Source organism: Sipha flava, unplaced genomic scaffold (assembly GCF_003268045.1).
Source record: "Sipha flava isolate LNK unplaced genomic scaffold, YSA_version1 117_pilon_pilon, whole genome shotgun sequence".
Taxonomy (NCBI): domain Eukaryota; kingdom Metazoa; phylum Arthropoda; class Insecta; order Hemiptera; family Aphididae; genus Sipha; species Sipha flava.
Genome location: NW_020271741.1, coordinates 2,425,465 through 2,434,656, shown reverse-complemented (window position 1 = coordinate 2,434,656; position 9,192 = coordinate 2,425,465). Strand labels below are relative to the sequence as shown.

The window sequence follows — 9,192 nt, the reverse complement described above, 5'->3', positions numbered from 1 at the left end:
TATAACGAACAAGATATTATTTTATAATTATTAGGAATTGATATTAATCTGTGAAATTATAAATTTAAAATTGTAAGTTTTTAAAATTAAAAAAAAAAATAGGTACTGACAATTTTGATAAATTATAACTACATACAAAATAGTTTTAATGTAAATTCGTCTATATCATCAGTCCCCCTCTCCATCTTAAGATATTCAATAATGTTGAAGTGAGAACAAGGGCAGCTTTCTGTACACGTACAAATTCAACCTAAATATATGGCAACTACAATTTAATCATTTTAGAATAATTTCTAAACTTTAAGTTATATATATTTAGGCATACTTATTTTATGGTAATTGAATCTTAATTGAAAAGAGTACTTTTACGTTATAAAATAATAGTAAATTTAATAAATATACAAATAACATATACATATGTACTTTGTTATATTTTCGCACACAATATTGAAAAATAGTTTAATAAAGAAATTGTTTTAAAATTAGGGTGCATGTTAAATAATTAAATTTACAACAGATTTTAGTATTTCATCAGTCAGTTTTTGGTATTATTCAAATAAATTATTATAAATAACATTTAAATAATTATTTTATACATTTAAATTGAATTGTTATGTTATTTTTTAGCGTGATGCCACTCTGGTATCACTGTTAAAAGTAAGTAATCTATGTCCTATGTTACTTATTTTATTAATGAAAACATTTATTATCATTTTCGTTTAATATAAACAATTAATATAATAATATATTTATATTTACTTTTATTTGTATATATATAAGTAAATCAATGAACACTAGAGTTGTTTTTTTGGGGTAAAAAACAATTGCGTAAAATTTTACCTGATTTTTAACGCATTGTTTTTAAACATTTGATCAGGAATTTTTTACATAAAAAAATATCATTAGGTCCTAATTCATTGAAATTCTATATTTTTTTTGTGCTCTTAAATAGTACTTTCCAAGTTTATGATTTATTTGGTGTAACAGATATACTTTTTAAGTTCAAAAGTGAACCATATTTTGTTGCACCTTTCGATATTTTTAAATATTTATCATGCATTTTATTAAATTTAATGATTTTTGTACATTATACGATTTTATGATTTACACTTCACTTATTTTTAATTTTACATTTAATGATAATTTATTGTATTTGTTTTTTTGATATTAAGTTGAATTAGTATCAGTCAAATTTCTCAAATTTCAGTTTTTTTTGCTGTAACAAATGTTTAGGTTATGTTGTGAATTATTAAAGGAATAGTGTTTTCTAAATTCAATTTAAAAAATTAGATTTACCATACAGTCAGATTTTTTTTTTTATATATATATATATATGTTTTCCTTAAAATATATTTATTTTTAAAGTTTTTATTAGTGAATATTTTAAGATTTTTAAAAGCATACAAGGATATTAAATAATAATTTTTGTGTTCGGTATCCCTCGGATTACAGAATTAATTTAAGCAGTATTAATACTATACAACAAATTTAAATTTAAATTAACCAAACCAAGAAATGTTTTAGTATTTGGATTGGGGTATTTTGGATTATACAGTAGCTTAATTTGGGGAGGGCAGTCTAGAGTTAAACTATTCCAAAGTCAACACAACATCAAAATTTAAATATATCTTTTATAAAGCTATTGACATGTTGAAAATCAAAGAAATGAGACATGTAATATGCAGGTACATATTTACAAAGTAGAAATCATTTTTTTTGGTCTAGTTTGGCATCTTCCTCACTTCACGTTAATCGGTACTTTGGTAAAATGAGCCACCGAGTCGGCAATTTAATAAAAACATGTCGACTGAACATCTATAGAGAAAAATTAAATTACGACACTGCATTTATACTTGAGTGAAATAATATACAATATTTGTAATTTGCCTTGTAAAATTCAAACTTATCGAAAAACAATATTTTGATTTTTATCCTATTGTGATTTATGTGATAACTATTGAATTAATTAGATAAAAGGTATTTATTAATAAATAAAATTACCATATTCTGATAATTTTCCATTACAAAACAATTACTGAATATAAACTCTAGAATAATTATAATAGATAATTATAGTAATGTTGTTTTTATTACAATTTTAATAGTTTTAAATAACGATAGCATTTGGAAATTACTATAGTGCAAAAAAAAAATAATGACGATTTATGTGTTATGCCAAATGTGCATTCATGGTAAACGATTCCCAAAAGTAATTTGTATTCAAATAAATACAATCGAAAATAGCAATTTAAATTTGAATGTGGTGTTTTTTTATGTTTCTATGTGATATTGTATGGATTTTGTAATTTTGCCAACAAATATCATGTTAAATAAAACTCGGTAGTTGGGAAAGATTGGCCAAAGATGAAGTTGGATTATTATGTAAAAAATGTTGGCTTATGTACATATAATTATATTAATAATAAAAATATATATAATACATTAATAATATTAAAATACCTTTATGTATGTATCATGTTTCGAAACGATGAGTGCTTATATTTACATTAAATTAATTTTATTATTTCAAAATTTTCTGTGGCATAGTTTTTCTTTAAAAAAAATTAAATGTATTATTTTTATATATAAATACATTTTTTTTTCTATTTAATGATTACAAGATTTTGTATGTTATTAAACATTCCTTTATTTTTATTTAAAGTCTTTGAAAACGAACTAGTTAAATCAACTTGTTTCTATGTTCATGGTATTTATAAAATGTTCATGTTAATATTATCATCAATATCAGAAGAACATTAAATATTTTTTTTTATAAAGTTTCTATATAGTATATAATATTGCGATTTGTTCATAAATAGTTTAGCTCTATAAATTTCAAATGTAATTTTTCTATAAAATAAATAAAAATGTCTCTCAGCAGTATTATCTAAGTAATTATTATTTGCATTGAAATTGTTATACTATTATTTGAATACTGATAGTACGTAAATTGAACATTAAAAACATTAAATATATCATGTTAAAATTAAATTAAAAAATATGTTAATTTTATTAAGAGAATTATATCATATTATTCGGGAACTATTGTATAGTGAAAATTTGAAACCTTTTCAAAGCTAGTGTTGACACTTTTCTAGTCATCTATTAAGAAGTGTCGACCTTGCTCCAGGATACCCAATAATTATTATTATATACTGATCTCATAACCTTGTTTTGAACAAATATAACATATTAAAAATCAAGGCCTACAGGTCATAATGAAATTTCTTTTAAATTATATTTACATTTTCTATTTAAATTGTATAAATAAACACTTATTAACATAATTTTCATAAAAATACTACTGCATTGGATATGATTAAGTAATAGTATATGAAGCAATTATAATTTTTTTTATAGTGTTCTATTTTTTATTTAGTTCTCAAAAATATTGTTTGTTTTCAATTTTAAACAATAACTTTTTTAAAAATTTAAATCTTTAAGTGATTTTCTATTATTTATTCCTACTTAAATTCGAAAATGGAAACATTATTGTATTCACGAGAACTTTAACCAATTCATATATTTTTCTTTATATTCCAATTTGATATTTGAATATTTGTAGTTAATAAATAAACGTGGATACTAAAATTAAATGACATAATTATTGTCGTCTACATACTAAAAATAGGTACATGGAAATTAAAACTACTTTATGCTATAATGTTATTTTATATTAATAAATCATACATAACAAAATATTTAAATATATTGATAAATACTGCATACCTGCAACCTTTTTAAATGTTATAACAACCCACATGTTTTTTTAGTTTTTTATAGGTACCTTCAGAGATGGAACTAGGAATTTTTACGCCCGGGTAAAATGTTAAAATTACGCCCTATCCATAGATTAATAAACAAATACTCAAATAAATTGTGTTCTTATAATCAATATACAATCGTACTTATTGAGTTTTAACCTAATATCAGTATTTAACGAAGTTAAAATATCAAATTAGTTGTTAATAATTACGAAAATTACACCCTCTAAATGTTATGCCCACGTATAAATTCCCGACTTCCCCCCCCCCCTAGATCCGGCCCTGGATACCTTTACTAACAATAACACATTACAGCACAACGATTAAGTTGTATAATATATATTAGTAATATTATGTTAGTAACTAAGTAAGATGAGGCCATTACTACGATTCACATAAGGAACTAATGATGAAGGAGATAATAAAGAATATGATAGGATGGGATTGAGAATTATAAAAAAACTGATATCAGTTATATGGTAACCAAGGGACCGAATAAGTAGATTAGAGATAATTTGGAGAAAAAGAAAAGATCAGTTAAAGAATATTGGACACCATAAATGATGCTAGACCCTTTTGGCAGGGGGGAGGAAGTCCAATCTCTTTAAGTAAAATATTAACACTATTTTTTCCAAATCTTTAGACTAACAATACTATAAAAAAAAGTGCTTTATTGATAACTATTTTAAATTATTACCTTTTTTTTAACTAATTAAAATAGTAACATATATTTTAAAACTTTAAAATATAATAAAATAAATAATTTTATTATTTACATTATCGTACATGTTTTCAACCTCCAAACGTCGTTCAGTTGACTTCAATATTTTGAATGTATATATAACTTATATTATCCATTATAACTTGTACTATCCTAAAAATTCAAGAATACTAAATAAAATACACGCTTCACATCAAAACATAAAATCATCATACAAAACGTTTGTGATACAGATAATAATAAAGTAATAATATTGGTTTATGATTTGTCAATCGATACAAATAAATAATGATAATATTGAAAATGTTGGCACAAATAATCTTATCAGCATGTTTCCATGACTGACTCCCACGGTTGTAGATAATAATATTATTATATACAACCGTGTAAATAAGCATGTAATATGAGGGTTAACCAACCAATATTTTAAATATATAGGTTGAGTAAGAACTCGCAGGGGAAGCAACCTCCCCCTTGTAGTACCGCATATGCTGGACACCAAAATCATAACTATGGAAAACCGATTTTTTCCGGAAATTGTAGAAATTTCAACATCTGTTTGAAGAAAGTAAGTTTTCTTATAATTTTGTAATTGGTGTAAACGTTTTTTTATAAGTGTTTTTTATCGGAGAATAAACGTAAAGGTGGTTCGCAAAAAGTTAGGGAAAACATAACAAACACTTTTATCTAAATCTATTTAAAAAAGATGGCTGATGAGATGACATCAGATCAACCTATACTTGATGTTGAAGAAAAATTTACAGTTGAAGTTCACAATATAATTTTTGACAAAATAATATCTTACATGGAAGTAAGGTTCTCCTCCTAAAAAAAAAAAACTGCTCTGTGATTTAGCATGTTTGTTACTAAATAACTTTAAAGATTTACTTGATACAGAATTACCATCTAATACACTACTTGAGTTGTCCAAAGTCCTAAAAAAATTTGATGACAAGTTGACCCATGCTAAATAGTTAGATGAGTTGTTAAATTTTTCATCATCATGGGATCAGTTAAAAAGGACTGTACTTGAATACTATAAAAAAAATATTAAAGATGAAATTAAAGAAGAAATAAGTGATAAAAATGGCTCAAATGTTAAAGAAGTACACTGTAAGTCTTGCATGAATTGTCCTCACTATAGTTATAATGCACATTTGAAGTATAATTTGTACAGTAATGTATACCATTTTTTGTTTTTTGCTCATAAGTATCTGCATACTCTTCCATGTACACAGGTTATACTTTTCAAATTTTATAATTCTTATTTTAGTACTTAATTATATAATACATTTTGATTATTTATTTTGATTTACTAGGTAGCGTGTGAAAGGCCATTCTCCAAACTAAAGATAACTAAAACACGAGTAAGAAATTCATTGTGAGAAGAAAAGCTAGACGCATTTATGCTTATGAATGTGGAAAAAAGTATATTACATAGTATAGACTCAGAAGAACTTATTGATATTATAAAAAATAGTAATGATTTCTTAAATAAAAACAGTCATATTAAGTTTTAAACTTCCAAGCTTGTTCTACTTCATTCAATTTTGTAATTTGTATAATATACTGCAATCTATTACAATTTGTTATAATATTTTATGTCAAATAACATATATATACTTGAATATATACAATTAACTTTTTATAACTTTCTTAAATCCTATTTTTCAATTTTTTCTAAATGTTTGTCAAGTATTGATTTCAAGCATTAATTTAAGGATTTGAATATTGACACTGCTGATAATAAATTTTATGAAATTATTAACCATTTTATTGAATTGTTTGTTTCTAAAAGCAAAATATTTGACAACCAGTGTTCCTTTTGGTTTAATGCGAATTTATGTAAACTTGTAAAATTAAAAAAATTGGCTCATAAAAAGTTCAAAATGAGTGCTCTGCAATCTGATTATCTTGAGTTTTCCAAACTACGTAAAGAATGTAAGATTATGTCAATGCATTGTAGCTCAAATTTTATTCTTAATTTAGAAAATAAAATACTACTAGATGTAAAGCCATTTTGGAAATACATTAAACAGCTAAAATCTAATAAATCTTCTATTCCCGAAAATATATTTTACAGTAATATTATGGCCAGTAGCTATGAAGAGTCTGTTCAATTATTTGCTCAATATTTCTCAAGCGTATATTCAACGTCTGATACACTTAGTAATGTATTTACAAATTATGACGCTGATAATATTATTTCTAATTTAAATATATCCTCTTGGTATATAAGTGAGAATGAAATTTTTGAAGCTTTAAGCTCACTGAATGTTTTAAATAGTGCGGGTCCTGACGAAATACCACCGAATATTTTAATCGAATGCAAAAATGTTCTTACTGAATTATTACATAATCTTTTTAACTTATCCTTATCATCTGGCTCTTTTCCAACTGTTTGGAAAAAGTTATTTGTGATCTCTATTTTTAAAAATGGCGATAAATGTAATGTTATTAACTATAGACCAATTTCTAAATTATCCTTAATACCCAAGCTGTTTGAGTCTCTAATTACAAAAAATTATCTAATTTACTATCTAATTACATTTGTCCTATCCAACATGGATTTCAGCTTAAAAAATCTGTGTTTACGAATTTGTTGACTTACCATACCGATTTAATTAAATCCGTTGAAAATGGCGTACAAATTGATTCAGTTTACACAGATTTTAGTAAAGCCTTCGATAAAGTAAACCATTATTTACTAATAATTAAGTTACAAAATTTTGGTTTTCATGGTAATTTTCTTAATTGGTTGACATCCTACCTAACGGATAGATGTCAGTTAGTTAAGTTGCCTAATTCATTATCTTAAGTTATTTTTGTAAGTTCCGAAGTACCCCAGGGCTCCCACATAAGGCCATTACTATTTAATTTGTTTATAAACGATTTACCATCTGTTCTTGATTCTTCAATCAATGTGTTGATGTTTGCCGATGACACTACATTTTATTCTACTATTAAAAACCAAGATGATGCACTTAATCTTCAAGCAAATTTAAATAAGTTTAGTTTTTGGTGTGAACAAAATAAATTACCAATTAATATTGATAAATGCAATGCTATCTCTTTCACTAAAAAAAAATATTCTATAATTTTTAACAATCAAATTAATAATATTAATATTAACAGAGTTGATCGGTTAAAGATTTGAGTGTTCTCTTTAATAATAATTTATCTTTCTCTATTAATACAAATATGGTTATAAATAAATGTTTTAAAATGCTGGGTTTTATTTTACGAAATACTAGGGAATTTAAAAATGTATTTAATTAAAGATTAGGACATATAATTAGGCATATAACCTATATATATATATATATATATATATATATATATACATTAAAAATAATTGTATGATTTAAGTAAATAATAAATAAGAAATGTTAAATAATTTATTTAATCCAACTAAAATTATTATTAATTTTTAATTTTACTACATTTTCACTAAATTGTTTGTATTTATGGTGTTTTGGGCAGGTGAAACGAAATTCTCCCGACTTGGTTAAAATTCAAAATTCACCACTGGGCTATCAGTCATAAATATTGAAAAACAGTTATCAATAATAAATGACAATACAGAAATAATTGATACATTTTCTGAAAGGGACAGTACAATAATATCAAGATAAATATAAATATAATATAATATAGTAATTTTAAGTTTAATATAATATATAATATTATCATATACTTATCTACTTACGTGTCTAAATTAGTTTGTATAATACAAAAAAAGTGTTATATGAACTGTAGATTATTTATGTTTAATGTGTGGGGCGAAGCCCCCCGATTAGTGACGTGGTGATGTGGGTAATCGAGAGACGGCCGAATTCAGTTTTTTGGTGGGTGGGTCAGGGCATAGGCGGACATCGAAGGGGGGCTTACCCCAAAACATATTTTAACAATCCCCCAAAATCTAAACTTTGTTAGAAATATTATTCGTTGTTTTTATAATTATCTGTTCGTTTTTTTGAAAATCGTAAAATAAGAAATAATAAAAAACTATTTACATTAGCATTAACAATACCAATATGTTCGACTATTTGCGAAAGAAGTTTCAGTGCAATGATAAAAATGAAAACTTGACTAAGGACATCGTTGGTTCAATAAAGGTTCAGCGATCTTTCAATACTATATATTGAAAAATATAAAAATCGATGATATTTGGAATATCGTTGCTGAAAATTTTCGAGTTCACCACGCCACTGCCCCCGATCTACATTGATTTTGAAAATTTTAACCCCTTAAAATTTTAATGGATTTCTGCCTATGTGTGTTTTTATTGAGTGTATCAAATACATTAGCTCTTAATCGAATAGACTCCGAACTTACTAATTAAAAATGTAGGTATTCACTTATTTCTGATAAATGTGTAAAATAGTATTTAAAATACTATCAAGAATAAACATAATTCGTTTTAATTTTCAAGAATTACATAGGAATCTGTTGTCAATTACAATGTGTTCTGTATTGAACAAATATATTTCATATAGAAAATACTCATTTTATGTGAAATAATAAATCAAGTTTGTTTCCAATTTAGAAATTATAAACTCAGATATCACCATATACTAATAATTTGTTCAGGAAATTTTTTTTTTTTTTTTTTGATGCATAAATTAGTCCTTTGTATGCACATTTTAAATGCCCACTATATATGTCTTTCTAAATTGAAAATAAAATTTATTCAGCATCAAACAG

The 9,192-nt window shown here is 24.5% G+C and overlaps 1 pseudogene; it reads left to right on the top strand.

The window, feature by feature from the left end:
• The first annotated feature begins 5,191 nt into the window (after positions 1-5,191).
• LOC112692705 lies at positions 5,192-5,978 on the top strand (annotated as a pseudogene).
• The last annotated feature ends 3,214 nt before the right edge of the window (positions 5,979-9,192 follow it).